Source organism: Xyrauchen texanus, unplaced genomic scaffold, assembly GCF_025860055.1.
Source record: "Xyrauchen texanus isolate HMW12.3.18 unplaced genomic scaffold, RBS_HiC_50CHRs HiC_scaffold_294, whole genome shotgun sequence".
Lineage (NCBI taxonomy): Eukaryota > Metazoa > Chordata > Actinopteri > Cypriniformes > Catostomidae > Xyrauchen > Xyrauchen texanus.
In genome coordinates, this window is record NW_026266262.1 from 24998 (window position 1) to 41298 (window position 16301).

Below are 16301 nucleotides of genomic sequence, written 5' to 3' on the forward strand. Positions count from 1 at the left end.
ACAATAAAACTATATATATAAAAAAATAGGTCATTAAAGTCTATAAATGTATTTACTATTTTTTTACTATTTTAATAGTCTTATTCATGTATAGGCTACATTGAATAGACATTACAGAAAAATGAAATTCAACCATAAATTGTTTCAAGAACATTGTTTTATTGATTTAAAAACATTTTACTAAATGAAAAACATTAAAAAATATTTAAAAAAAATTCACTACTGTTGGGTCAGGATGCTGACAGTGGGACGGCTCCTTGAGCTTCCCCTATCTGCTGCCAGGTTGAACCACCGTATTACATTCTTCGTAATCTCGTCATTGGTGGCGGCACGGGAGACATGGCTCTTTCTCACAGCACCTGTAATACACAAGCAGATTTTCATTAAATGACATGAAATCACATTGAAACTACCAAGTTGTTTTTTTTAAAGGATAGACATAACCACTGCCTTTAAAACAAAAGTGTACAATCTGACATTTATATGCACACTGTAACTTTTGGCGCTCTAGCGGTTAATAAACAGAAACGTATGCATCTTGCGGTAGAACATTGTAGCCAGAGCTACTTCTCTTGGTTTATTTCTATGGCAAGTCACGGCAGGTAATGGGATACTCCGTAGCGGTTGGCATCTCTGTCTAAAATAGTCAGAATATAAACACTTATTATAGGTGTATTGTAGTGATTCAGGATAAGACAAATCACACTTTGGAAGATGGATTCATGATATACTTGCTCCTTACATTAATGTTGTACATTTTAAACAAAAAAAGTGTTACTGTTTCAGTTTAAAACTGTTAAAAAAACCAAGTTTTTTTTAGCTTATATGATTGTGAATTCAATATGATTGAATGATTTTTTCCCATTCATGCCCTTCCAATTGATCCTCCTCCCAACATCGTCATGGAACATACGGGAAAGGATGTTCCATGTGACACCCCAATAGTTGCCAGGGAGGAAATCTAAAATGTAACAAAAATGTGTTATTTATTATAGGCATAACAATATGACTTTCTGATTGGCTGGAAGACCATTAAAAACATTTATAAAATGGCTGATAAAAGATATTTTGCTTAAAATGTTAAAGGTACGCTGCGTAGGAATTTCTCCCATCTAGCGGTGAAATTGTATTTTGCATTCAAACGAATTGTGCTCTCTAGCGCCTTGCTTTTTCAAATGCGTGTTGCATCTATGGTAGCCGTTATGTGCCAAGAAGCTATGACAACATGTCTTTGAATAGCAGTTCATCGAGTTTAACTATACATGTTCTACTGTTATGCTGCCTATATAATGAATTACACAACCAAGCAATGAAAAAAGCTTGTAATTTAGACCGTAACATTGACTGACTTGTTGAGAAGAAAGCAGGCGGCTTCAGCGTCTTTCTCCTTCATTAGCCATTAATTATTATTATTTATTAATAAACAATTAAAATGTCTCCTTGCTATATTTGACATATTCATAATCATTACTTTTGCCGGTTCTTTGTGACAGCTTTTTGGTGCTTTATTGGCAGCCTCTTATCATCACCGCATTAGCACCGAAAACATGGAGAGATTTTTTAGACAATAATCGCACAACCTATTTGATATTCTATAATTAAATACTCAGTGACTTATCCCAACCAACTATTAAAAAAGTTTACTTGTAAGCATCTTTTACGTTAGCCTAGTAGCCTACGTATCATGTGACTATACATTTCCATGTGACGCGAGCTAGTTAAATAACGTGAGGAAACATGGAAAACAACCCAGAGATTGCGGACCCTCCCAATACATTTAAGTCAGCAGTATGGCAACATTTCGGCTAGCGGTGGAGAATAAGGATGGCAATCGTGTAGTCTACAAGACCCACACAATTTGCCGTAGGCTAAGTGTTTTAAGAAGCTTCCTCAAATGTGAACCGGTAACACGTCCAACATGAAGATGCATATCCTACGGCACCATCCCGAAATCAATTTAGTTGGAGCACAGAAAACAACCCAAAAGCAGCAGCCTACACTGCCTAGTTTAGTTTAATAATTTGCATAGTTAATATTGTTCTTTGGTGTTCAGTTTATACAGGTTTTTCAAATGTTATTTAATAAAAATACCGGTATATTTTTTTCTCTCAAAATCTCTCCCCGCCCCCGTGATCGAATCGCGATACGAACCGAATCGTGGGTTTGGTGTATCGTTACAGCCCTAACATTTTTAAATTAACCCCAAGGAGAATAATTGCTACAGTATATAACTATTGTTTATTGTTAGGTCATTTTATCTGTTATCTAACAAATAGAATCTTATTGTAAAGTGTTTTTAATACTACAGTTTCCATCTTTCTAACCGTGATATACACTTTAATAATATATGTAAGTTTATTCTAAATTAAGCTTTGGTACCGAGAACCGTGGATTCTCACTGGTATTGGTACCGAATACTGAAATTTTGGGCCAGTTGTCGAACTGTCAATTTGCCCGATCGGGCCAGTGCTGCATCTTCAAGGAAGTTGATAATTTGCGAATTTTTAAGCCATGACAATTTAAATATTCAAGCGCAAGGAGACGAGGAAGTCCCGCGTCTCTCAGTTTGGTACTCCACTTTGGTGGAGAATTTATTTGTCATGATGTAAAAAAAATAGACTCAAACTAGTAGAAAAGTGTTAAATGCTGTAGTGTGGACCAGTGTCAGTATTTGACAAAATAGCTGGCTAAATTTGAAAACGGTTCGAAACAGTATTTAATCTTACTTTACTCAGATGAATGGAATAGATGAAACTCCAAAACCAGACTGGTGGCACTTGAACGAACTGTAAGCTGCAACAGAACACACACACACACACACAGTATCTTAATATGATATGAAATAATTATCTGAAACAACATTACATGGGGAGGTGGTGGAGAATATATTTGTCATGATGTAAACAAAAATAGACTCAAACTAGTTTAGCAGAAGAGAGTTAGGCTAAATGTTGTAGTCTGGAGCAGTGTCTGGACCAGCTGGCTAAATCAAGTTTGAAACAGTACTATTTAATCTTACCTTACTCAGATGAATGGAAAAGATGAAACTCCAAAAAAACTGGTGGCACTTGAACGAACTGTAAGCTGCAACAGAACACACACACACACACACACACACACACACACACACACACACACACACACACACACACACACATGTTGTGTTTCCATGTTTTATGGGGACTTTCCATAGACATAATGGTTTTTATACTGTACAAACTTTATATTCTATCCCCTAAACCTAACCCTACCCCTAAACCTAACCCTCACAGAAAACTTTCTGCATTTTTACATTTTCAAAAAAACATAATTTAGTATGATTTATAAGCTGTTTTCCTCATGGGGACCGACAAAATGTCCCCACAAGGTCAAAAATTTTGGGTTTTACTATCCTTATGGGGACATTTGGTCCCCACAAAGTGATAAATACACGCTCACACACACACACACACACACACACACACACACACACACACACACACACACACACACACACACGTATCATGATTTAATATAATATTAATTAATTTTTCTGAAACAACATTACATGGGGTGGTGGAACTGTCAAAATGTAAACACAAATGGACTTAAACTAACGTTATAACAGAAATTCAGTTTTAAAAAGTTCGGTAGGCCTAACACGATCATTTCTCGCCTGACATTTTACTGGAAAGTGGAGAAAATATGCGCTCAGGGTTTGATAAAAATCCGGAGAGCTAACTTACGTGACCTCACCTCCCAGAGAGAAATAATTCCATCCAAATATATTTTTAATCAGAGTTATTAATTACCAAATACATTTTACTCAAATCTACGCCAATGACAATTTGCTAAGTTGTTTTGCCACAATCATTTCAGAAATAAAAACATCGGTATGTTGAACGGTATGAATATTACAGGCTAAGTAACGTTAACTGTACAAATAAAGCATATTTTAACTATTCTTACCGTGTTCGTCCTCGCTGAACTGAAGGCAGCTTTTCCACTGTGGAGAATGATTCAGTGATGGTGACGGTTGAAAATAGGCGCGTTCAGTCAGCGAATCCGCCCAGCGTCTGTAGCGAGTCCGCGAGTTGACAGTGCGCTGTCTGTAGGCGGGGCATATTCTGTGCGCATGGCAGAATTGAGTCTGAGAGAACAGCGGACCTGGCGGTTTGAGGGCGGATCCGCCCCGGAGTCTATTGCTATCAGGGTTGTTACTGTCTCTTTAAGAGGCTTTTATCGCATGATACGACACTTAAGGCACAGTTCAGTTTAATCTTTTGAGAACTGAGAAGTATCATTATTTTCGTTTTGTGCCATGCTTGTTGCATTTGTATTCATTGTGAGATGATAAAATACAGACTGCGTGAATGGTTGATTTTGTTCACTTGAATTTTGTGACGTGTTTCAGAAAAATAATCGCGAAGACAGAGACTGAGCACCCTGTTTATTTATTTTACAAAAGCACAAGGTTTTGTTGTTATTGTAAGTGTACACAAATAAAAGTACACATTTCATAGTTCAGTAATGATGTCTTGCATGTTTCTGTATGGGCAAAAATGACGCAGTATTTTGTTTAAGTTGTTTCCGCTGTTTCGAGAGAAAAATATAGCAGGACGTCATCTGGAATAATGCCAGAATAAAATATAATTATTCCAGATTTCTTTCTCAACTGTTTGTTCACTTGAGACATAACAGACTCCTCAATATATCATGTATTTTGACACTCTGTTGTATGAAATTGTCCGTTCAGACGCAAGCAGCAGCGAAAGACATCGGAGTGCGTGAGTTAGACGCGACGCGGCTCGCTGTGTCACACAAACAGCTCGCAAACATGTATTTGAGTTGTTTTGACATTTGTTGAGTTGAATAGTGTAAAATCGCTTGAATGTTCAAACAGGCAAACATTGTATACAACCGACAAACCTTCATGATGATGCGAGCAAAAATGATCTCGCCTCGCGGTTTGCGCGTTGTCAGAGACAATTAAACAACATCATTCTCGGAAGTTTTGATACGTTAGGATTGATCAGCCCATCCCTACTTTCTTTAGACATATGTTTCATGTTTGTGTAAGTTTTTGTGACGTGTTTCAGAAAGATATTCGCTTAGACAAAGAGCACACGGTTTATTTTCTTTATTTTACAACAAAAGTACAACTTTCATAGTTTGTGACGATGTATTAAATGTATCTGTATGTGCAAAAATAACGCAGTATTTTGTTTAAGCTGTTAACGCTGTTTCGAGAGAAAAATCTTAACTGGACACCACAGCGGCATCCGTGTTGTTCACAATAATTCATAATTAAATATATTGATACCCAATTTCTTTATCAACTGTTTGTTCACTTGATACATAACAGACACCCCAATATATCATGTATTTTGGTGTATGAAATTGTCCGTTCAAACGCATGAAGCTGTGAAAGCGAACTCTCATCGGCGTCGCGAGCGTTAGTCGCGACGCGGCTCGCTCGCTGTGTCACACAAACTGCTCGAAAACATTTGTTTGAGTTGTTTTGCCTTTGTTGAGTTGAATAGTGTAAAATCGCTTGAATGTTCAAGCAGGCAACCATTGTACACAACCAACAAACCTTCGTGAAGATGCGAGCAAAAATGATCTCGCCTCGAGGATTGCGTGTTGTCAGAGACAATTAAACAACATCATACTCGGAAGTTTTGATACGTTAACGCTGTCTCGATAGAGAAAAATCTAACAGGACATCACAGCGGCATCACTAGACCCCTTCAATAATTCATAATTCAATATATTGATACCCGATTTCTTTATCAACTGTTTGTTCACTTGAGATATAGCAGACACCCCAATATATCATGTATTTTGGTGTATGAAATTGTCCGTTGAAACGCAAGAAGGAAAGCGAACTCTCATCGGCGTCGCGAACGTTAGACGCGACGCGGCTCGCTCGCTGTGTCACACAAACTGTTCGAAAACATTTATTTGAGTTGTTTTGCCTTTGTTGAGTTGAATAGTGTAAAATCGCTTGAATGTTCAAACTGGAAAGCATTAAGACACACAATTGATTTGACATACCTCCGTGCAGACTCAAAATGTCTTCTGTAGTCTAAGTCTGGAGCTCCACCCACTAGGAGACCGAAATGCTTCATTAGAGAGATTGCTACAGAAGAGCTGTATGTGGTAGACAGAGTTACTCCAGTAGAGGGAGCCTCTTTGCTCAGCCAATGTAAGTGAATGGGATTTTACATGTGGACCATATTTGTCCAGTAGAGGGAGCACTTTTGCTCAGCCATTGTAAATCAATGGGATTTTAAAAATTTTTGATCATCTTTTGTGTGTACATTTACATAAACACGTCCATTTCAGCCATTTTGTATTGTATTCATTTTTGCTAAGTAACGTTTGGAAAGACATACATACTACACACGTGTGCCAAATTCCAAGTCAATTGGAGCTGAGGTTCAGGAGAAGAAGAGTTTTGTAGGTTTTCCAAAATTTTCACTGTACAGGAAAATCCATAATGGCAGAAGTATGGGTCCTTGAGGCTTTTTTGTTCCCCATGAGAAATGAGGCATGTTTACAAAGTTTCAGAAGATTTGGACAAATGGGGTGGAAATTATATCACTTTGAATTTTTGTTTTTTGGGCGTGGCCTGTAGCGCCACCTATGGGCGAATGTTGACCATTCTTGGTTTGGGGGTACCCGTTGGCATGGAGTATCAATGTGCCAATTTAGAAAAATTTTGACCAGTGACTTTTTGAGCTATTGGGGCTCAAGGAGAATAATAATAATAATAATAAATATAGCTGCAAGCAGCAATGCGGATTCCTCCTCAAAATGGCAAATCATTTAAAATTGATCAGTAGATGGTTGGGGATAAACCCTCCCAATTAAGGAATTCAAAAAACATGTCTTCTGTCTGAATCCTAAACGAAACATTTTCAATGTACAGGAAAATCCATCATACCTTATGGATCCTTGAGGCGTTTTTGTTCCCAATGAGAAATGAGGCATGTACACCAAGATTCAAAAGAATTGGTTAAATGGCGTGGAAATGGTATCACTTTGAAAATATTTTTGGGGGCGTGGCCTGTAGCGCCTCCTATGGGCAAATGTGGGTCATTCTTGGTTTGTGGGTTCCTGTTGGCCTGTAGTATCAATGTACATAATTAGAAAATATTTGACCAGAAAATGGGACTTTTGGGAATTACCTGTAAGCTCCCTAGGGGTGAATGTTGGCCATTCTTGGTTTGAGGGTTCCTGTTGACCTGTAGTATCAATGTACCAAATTAGAACATTTTTGACCATACAATGGGAATTTCAAGTGGCCTCTAGTGCTCCCTAGGGGCTGAATGTTGGCCATTCTTTGTTTGTGGGTTCCTGTTGGCCAGTAGTATCAATGTACCATATTAGAAAATTTTTGACCAGAAAACGAAATTTTGGGAGTGGCCTGTAGCGCCCCTAATGGCTGAATGTGGGCCATACTTGGTTTGTGGGTTCCTGTTGGCCTGTAGTATCAATGTACCAAATTATAACTTTTTGACCAGAAAATGGGAATTTCGGCTTGGCCTCTAAGCCACCTAGTGGTGAATGTCGGTCATTCTTGGTTTGTGGATTCTTTTGGCCTGTACTATTAATGTACCAAATTAGAACATTTTTGACCAGAAAATGGGAATTTCGGCATGGCCTGTAGTGCTCCCTAGGGGCTGAATGTTGGCCATTCTTGGTTTGAGGGTTCCTGTTGAAATGCAGTATCAATGTACCAAATTAGAACGTTTTTGACCAGAAAACGAAATTTTGGAGTAGCCTGTAAGCTCCCTAAGGGCTGAATGTGGGCCACACTTGGTATGTGGGTTCCTGTTGGCCTGTAGTATCAAAGTACCAAATTAGAAAATTTTTGACCAGAAAATGGGAATTTTGGCTTGTCCTGTAGTGCCCCCTAGTGGCTGAATGTCGGTCATTCTTGGTTTGTGGATTCCTGTTGGCCTGTACTATTCTTGTACCGAATTAGAACATTTTTGACCAGAAAATGGGAATTTTGGCTTGTCCTGTAGTGCCCCCTAGTGGCGTATGTCGGTCATTCTTGGTTTGTGGATTCCTGTTGGCCTGTACTATTAATTTACCAAATTAGAACATTTTTGACCAGAAAATGGGAATTTTGGCATGGCCATTCTTTGCACAGTACTTCAGAGTGATGTCATCTTTAAGCATGTTAGGTTTGAAAAACCATCAGTCAAAATTACATTTGATTTATTGACATGTATATATTGTTAAAATTTGGACATTTACATAAACACGCCCCTTTCAGCCATTTTGTATCGTATTCATTTTTCCTAAGTAATGTTTTCAAGGATGTCCATTCTACACATGTGTACCAAATTTCAAGTCAATTGGAGCTACGGTTCAGGAGAAGAAGAGTTTTGTAGGTTTTCGCAAATTTTCAACGTACGGGAAAATCCATCATGGCGGAAGTTATGGGTTCTTGAGGCTTTTTGTTCCCCATGAGGAATGAGGCATGTACACCAAATTTCAGAAGATTTGGACAAATGGCGTGGAAATTGTATCACTTTGAATTTTGTTTTTTGGGCGTGGCCTGTAGCGCCACCTATGGGCGAATGTGGGCCATTCTTGGTTTGGGGGTACCCGTTGGCATGGAGTATCAATGTGCCAATTTAGAAAATTTTGACCAGTGACTTTTTGAGCTATTGGGGCTCAAGGAGAAGAAGAATAATAATAAATATAGCTGCAAGCAGCAATGCGGATTCCTCCTCAAAATGGCAAATCATTTCAAATTGATCAGTAGAGGGTTGGGGTTAAACCCTCTCAATGAATGAATCCAAAAACATGTATTTCTGTCTGAATCCTAAACAAAACATTTTCAGTCTACAGGAAAATCCATCATACCTTATGGATCCTTGAGGCGTTTTTGTTCCCAATGAGAAATGAGGCATGTACACCAAGATTCAAAAGAATTGGTTAAATGGCGTGGAAATGGTATCACTTTGAAAATATTTTTTGGGGGCGTGGCCTGTAGCGCCTCCTATGGGCAAATGTGGGTCATTCTTGGTTTGTGGGTTCCTGTTGGCCTGTAGTATCAATGTACATAATTAGAAAATATTTGACCAGAAAATGGGACTTTTGGGAATTACCTGTAGCGCCCCTAGGGGTGAATGTTGGCCATTCTTGGTTTGAGGGTTCCTGTTGACCTGTAGTATCAATGTACCAAATTAGAACATTTTTGACCATAAAATGGGAATTTCAAGTGGCCTCTAGTGCCCCCTAGGGCTGAATGTTAGCCATTCTTTGTTTGTGGGTTCCTGTTGGCCAGTAGTATCAATGTACCATATTAGAAAATTTTTGACCAGAAAACGAAATTTTGGGAGTGGCCTGTAGCTCCCTAATGGCTGAATGTGGGCCATACTTGGTTTGTGGGTTCCTGTTGGCCTGTAGTATCAATGTACCAAATTATAACTTTTTGACCAGAAAATGGGAATTTCGGCTTGGCCTCTAGCGCCACCTAGTGGTGAATGTCGGTCATTCTTGGTTTGTGGATTCCTTTTGGCCTGTACTATTAATGTACCAAATTAGAACATTTTTGACCAGAAAATGGGAATTTCGGCATGGCCTGTAGTGCTCCCTAGGGCTGAATGTTGGCCATTCTTGGTTTGAGGGTTCCTGTTGACCTGCAGTATCAATGTACCAAATTAGAACGTTTTTGACCAGAAAACAAATTTTGGAGTAGCCTGTAGCTCCCTAAGGGCTGAATGTGGGCCACACTTGGTATGTGGGTTCCTGTTGGCCTGTAGTATCAAAGTACCAAATTAGAAAATTTTTGACCAGAAAATGGGAATTTTGGCTTGTCCTGTAGTGCCCCTAGTGGCTGAATGTCGGTCATTCTTGGTTTGTGGATTCCTGTTGGCCTGTACTATTCTTGTACCGAATTAGAACATTTTTGACCAGAAAATGGGAATTTTGGCTTGTCCTGTAGTGCCCCTAGTGGCGTATGTCGGTCATTCTTGGTTTGTGGATTCCTGTTGGCCTGTACTATTAATTTACCAAATTAGAACATTTTTGACCAGAAAATGGGAATTTTGGCATGGCCATTCTTTGCACAGTACTTCAGAGTGATGTCATCTTTAAGCATGTTAGGTTTGAAAAACCATCAGTCAAAATTACATTTGATTTATTGACACGTATATATTGTTAAAATTTGGACATTTACATAAACACGCCCCTTTCAGCCATTTTGTATCGTATTCATTTTTCCTAAGTAACGTTTTCAAGGATGTCCATTCTACACATGTGTACCAAATTTCAAGTCAATTGGAGCTACGGTTCAGGAGAAGAAGAGTTTTGTAGGTTTTCGCAAATTTTCAACGTACGGGAAAATCCATCATGGCGGAAGTTATGGGTTCTTGAGGCTTTTTGTTCCCCATGAGGAATGAGGCATGTACACCAAATTTCAGAAGATTTGGACAAATGGCGTGGAAATTGTATCACTTTGAATTTTGTTTTTTGGGCGTGGCCTGTAGCGCCACCTATGGGCGAATGTGGGCCATTCTTGGTTTGGGGGTACCCGTTGGCATGGAGTATCAATGTGCCAATTTAGAAAATTTTTGACCAGTGACTTTTTGAGCTATTGGGGCTCAAGGAGAAGAATAATAATAAATATAGCTGCAAGCAGCAATGCGGATTCCTCCTCAAAATGGCAAATCATTTAAAATTGATCAGTAGATGGTTGGGGATAAACCCTCCCAATTAAGGAATTCAAAAAAACATGTCTTCGTCTGATTCCTAAACAAAACATTTTCAATGTACAGGAAAATCCATACCGGACCTTATGGATCCTTGAGGCTTTTTTGTTCCCAATGAGAAATGCGGCATGTACACCAAGTTTCAGAAGAATTGGACAAATGGGGTGGATATTATATCATTTTGAAAAAAAAATTTGGGGCGTGGCCTGTAGCGCCACCTATGGGCAAATGTTGGTCATTCTTGGTTTGTGGGTTCCTGTTGGCCTGTAGTATAAATGTACAAAATTAGAAAATATTTGACCAGAAAATGGGAATTTTGGAGTGGCCTGTAGCGCCCCTAGGGGCTGAATGTGGGCCTTTCTTGGTTTGTGGGTTCCTGTCGGCCTGTAGAATCAATACACCAAATTAGAAAATGTTTGACTAGAAAATGGGATTTTTGGAATTACCTGTAGCGCCCCTAATGGCTGAATGTTGGCCATTCAGTGGTTTGTGGGTTCCTGTTGGCATGTAGTATCAGTGTACCAAATTAGAACATTTTTGACCAGAAAATGGGAATTTTGGCATGGCCTGTAGCGCCTCTAGGGGTGAATGTTGTCCATTCTTGGTTTGTGGGTTCCTGTCTGCCTGTAGTATCAATGTACCAAATTAAAAAAAATTTGACCAGAAAACGGGAATTTTGGCGTGGCCTTTAAGCTCCCTAGTGGCTGAATGTCGGCCATTCTTGGTTTGTGGGTTCCTGTTGGCCTGTAGTACCATTGTACCAAATTAGAACATTTTAGACCAGAAAATGGGAATTTCGACATGGCCTGTAGCGCCCCTAGGGCGAATGTCGGCCATTCTTTACGCAGTACTTCAGAGTGATGTCATCTTGAAGCATGTTAGGTTTGAAAAACCATCAGTCAAAATTACATTTGATTTATTGACAGGTATATATTGTTAAAATTTGGACATTTACATAAACACGCCCCTTTCAGACATTTTGTATCACATTCATTTTTCCTAAGTACTGTTTTCAAGGATGTCCATTCTACAAATGTGTACCAAATTTCAAGTCAATTGGAGCTACGGTTCAGGAGAAGAAGAGTATTTTTAGGTTTTCGCAAATTTTCAACGTCACGGGAAAATCCATCATGGTGAAAGTTATGGGTCCTTAAGGCTTTTTGTTCCCCATGAGGAATGAGGCATGTACACCAAGTTTCAGAATATTTAGACAAATGGCGTGGAAATTGTATCACTTTGAATGAAAAATCACTTTGAAAATCTCTACTTTCACTTTCACTTCTCTCTTAAGATTTTTTTCTGTTTTTTTTGTGTGATTTACATAAGCATATCACAAGCAATTTTATTTGAAAGACTATCTAGGCACATAATAACACTGTATAGCTGTGACTGTTTATAACTATTTCAAAATGTAGCCTACAAGCTCACACTTTAAATGGTCAGTGCTTTGATTTTTAAATCATTAAAATAGCAACAGATCCAGTGAAAAAAATGGAGTAATTGTGTTTACATGCCATTCAAAAACGTGGCATTTTACAAGGTAAGAGAGAAATAAAAAAAACTTAAAATAATACCATTTGTACTTCTCAATTACTTGGGAATGTCTATGTTCAGGACGAAGGCTAAATTCCCAGATAGCAAACTGACTCCGGAACGGATCTGCCATGGAGGTATCACAAGCTCCGTAGCGGATCCGCAAAAGCGGATCCGAGCGGAGTCCACTTGCACAGCGCAACGAATCCGGAACGGATAAGGATTGCGGATCCAGACTAGATCCGCAGCAGACCCTACCCGTATCCGCTGATAAAGCAGCTCACCCGCCGCGGATCCGATCTGGACCCATTCATTTCGGTCTGAAAACCTTTCAGATCCCTCATTCAAAACTAGTAATCTGGCCAAAACTACAGAAATGTTTCAAATCTAATGTTTTTAGATAGACTAGATTGCTCTATAAAAGCTTGAATAGTTATTAATGTGTATGCCTTTATTAATATTAATAAAACATGAAATCATTAAAAATTTGAAAATCATAATTTTTAGCCAGTAACAATAAAACTATATATATAAAAAAATAGGTCATTAAAGTCTATAAATGTATTTACTATTTTTTTACTATTTTAATAGTCTTATTCATGTATAGGCTACATTGAATAGACATTACAGAAAAATGAAATTCAACCATAAATTGTTTCAAGAACATTGTTTTATTGATTTAAAAACATTTTACTAAATGAAAAACATTAAAAAATATTTAAAAAAATTCACTACTGTTGGGTCAGGATGCTGACAGTGGGACGGCTCCTTGAGCTTCCCTATCTGCTGCCAGGTTGAACCACCGTATTACATTCTTCAGTAATCTCGTCATTGGTGGCGGCACGGGAGACATGGCTCTTTCTCACAGCACCTGTAATACACAAGCAGATTTTCATTAAATGACATGAAATCACATTGAAACTACCAAGTTGTTTTTTTAAAGGATAGACATAACCACTGCCTTTAAAACAAAAGTGTACAATCTGACATTTATATGCACACTGTAACTTTTGGCTCTAGCGGTTAATAAACAGAAACGTATGCATCTTGCGGTAGAACATTGTAGCCAGAGCTACTTCTCTTGGTTTATTTCTATGGCAAGTCACGGCAGGTAATGGGATACTCCGTAGCGGTTGGCATCTCTGTCTAAAATAGTCAGAATATAAACACTTATTATAGGTGTATTGTAGTGATTCAGGATAAGACAAATCACACTTTGGAAGATGGATTCATGATATACTTGCTCCTTACATTAATGTTGTACATTTTAAACAAAAAAAGTGTTACTGTTTCAGTTTAAAACTGTTAAAAAAAAACAAGTTTTTTTTAGCTTATATGATTGTGAATTCAATATGATTGAATGATTTTTTCCCATTCATGCCCTTCCAATTGATCCTCCTCCCAACATCGTCATGGAACATACGGGAAAGGATGTTCCATGTGACACCCCAATAGTTGCCAGGGAGGAAATCTAAAATGTAACAAAAATGTGTTATTTATTATAGGCATAACAATATGACTTTCTGATTGGCTGGAAGACCATTAAAAACATTTATAAAATGGCTGATAAAAGATATTTTGCTTAAAATGTTAAAGGTACGCTGCGTAGGAATTTCTCCCATCTAGCGGTGAAATTGTATTTTGCATTCAAACGAATTGTGCTCTCTAGCCTTGCTTTTTCAAATGCGTGTTGCATCTATGGTAGCCGTTATGTGCCAAGAAGCTATGACAACATGTCTTTGAATAGCAGTTCATCGAGTTTAACTATACATGTTCTACTGTTATGCTGCCTATATAATGAATTACACAACCAAGCAATGAAAAAAAGCTTGTAATTTAGACCGTAACATTGACTGACTTGTTGAGAAGAAAGCAGGCGGCTTCAGCGTCTTTCTCCTTCATTAGCCATTAATTATTATTATTTATTAATAAACAATTAAAATGTCTCCTTGCTATATTTGACATATTCATAATCATTACTTTTGCCGGTTCTTTGTGACAGCTTTTTGGTGCTTTATTGGCAGCGCCCCTTATCATCACCGCATTAGCACCGAAAACATGGAGAGATTTTTTTAGACAATAATCGCACAACCTATTTGATATTCTATAATTAAATACTCAGTGACTTATCCCAACCAACTATTAAAAAAAGTTTACTTGTAAGCATCTTTTTACGTTAGCCTAGTAGCCTACGTATCATGTGACTATACATTTCCATGTGACGCGAGCTAGTTAAATAACGTGAGGAAACATGGAAAACAACCCAGAGATTGCGGACCCTCCCAATACATTTAAGTCAGCAGTATGGCAACATTTCGCTAGCGGTGGAGAATAAGGATGGCAATCGTGTAGTCTACAAGACCCACACAATTTGCCGTAGGCTAAGTGTTTTAAGAAGCTTCCTCAAATGTGAACCGTAACACGTCCAACATGAAGATGCATATCCTACGGCACCATCCCGAAATCAATTTAGTTGGAGCACAGAAAACAACCCAAAAGCAGCAGCCTACACTGCCTAGTTTAGTTTAATAATTTGCATAGTTAATATTGTTCTTTGGTGTTCAGTTTATACAGGTTTTTCAAATGTTATTTAATAAAAATACCGGTATATTTTTTTCTCTCAAAATCTCTCCCGCCTCGTGATCGAATCGCGATACTGAACCGAATCGTGGGTTTGGTGTATCGTTACAGCCCTAACATTTTTAAATTAACCCCAAGGAGAATAATTGCTACAGTATATAACTATTGTTTATTGTTAGGTCATTTTATCTGTTATCTAACAAATAGAATCTTATTGTAAAGTGTTTTTAATACTACAGTTTCCATCTTTCTAACCGTGATATACACTTTAATAATATATGTAAGTTTATTCTAAATTAAGCTTTGGTACCGAGAACCGTGGATTCTCACTGGTATTGGTACCGAATACTGAAATTTTGGGCCAGTTGTCGGAACTGTCAATTTGCCCGATCGGGCCAGTGCTGCATCTTCAAGGAAGTTGATAATTTGCGAATTTTTAAGCCATGACAATTTAAATATTCAAGCGCAAGGAGACGAGGAAGTCCCGCGTCTCTCAGTTTGGTACTCCACTTTGGTGGAGAATTTATTTGTCATGATGTAAAAAAAATAGACTCAAACTAGTAGAAAAGTGTTAAATGCTGTAGTGTGGACCAGTGTCAGTATTTGACAAAATAGCTGGCTAAATTTGAAAACGGTTCGAAACAGTATTTAATCTTACTTTACTCAGATGAATGGAATAGATGAAACTCCAAAACCAGACTGGTGGCACTTGAACGAACTGTAAGCTGCAACAGAACACACACACACACACACAGTATCTTAATATGATATGAAATAATTATCTGAAACAACATTACATGGGGAGGTGGTGGAGAATATATTTGTCATGATGTAAACAAAAATAGACTCAAACTAGTTTAGCAGAAGAGAGTTAGGCTAAATGTTGTAGTCTGGAGCAGTGTCTGGACCAGCTGGCTAAATCAAGTTTGAAACAGTACTATTTAATCTTACCTTACTCAGATGAATGGAAAAGATGAAACTCCAAAAAAACTGGTGGCACTTGAACGAACTGTAAGCTGCAACAGAACACACACACACACACACACACACACACACACACACACACACACACACACACACACACACACACATGTTGTGTTTCCATGTTTTATGGGGACTTTCCATAGACATAATGGTTTTTATACTGTACAAACTTTATATTCTATCCCCTAAACCTAACCCTACCCCTAAACCTAACCCTCACAGAAAACTTTCTGCATTTTTACATTTTCAAAAAAACATAATTTAGTATGATTTATAAGCTGTTTTCCTCATGGGGACCGACAAAATGTCCCCACAAGGTCAAAAATTTTGGGTTTTACTATCCTTATGGGGACATTTGGTCCCCACAAAGTGATAAATACACGCACACACACACACACACACACACACACACACACACACACACACACACACACACACACACACACACACACACACACGTATCATGATTTAATATAATATTAATTAATT

The 16301-nt window shown here is 38.2% G+C and overlaps 1 long non-coding RNA gene across 2 annotated transcripts; it reads right to left on the reverse strand.

Annotated features, from left to right (window-relative positions):
* Window positions 1-220: 220 nt before the first annotated feature.
* On the reverse strand, window positions 221-15845 carry LOC127642021 (uncharacterized). 2 transcript variants are annotated; one of them, XR_007970250.1, is made up of 3 exons: window positions 15780-15845; window positions 2727-2793; window positions 221-359 (listed from the first exon to the last, which is right to left on the reverse strand). It is a non-coding gene; the product is annotated as an uncharacterized LOC127642021 (long non-coding RNA). The 2 variants fall into 2 exon arrangements; XR_007970251.1 differs by lacking the exon at window positions 15780-15845 and adding an exon at window positions 3020-3085.
* Window positions 15846-16301: the final 456 nt, after the last annotated feature.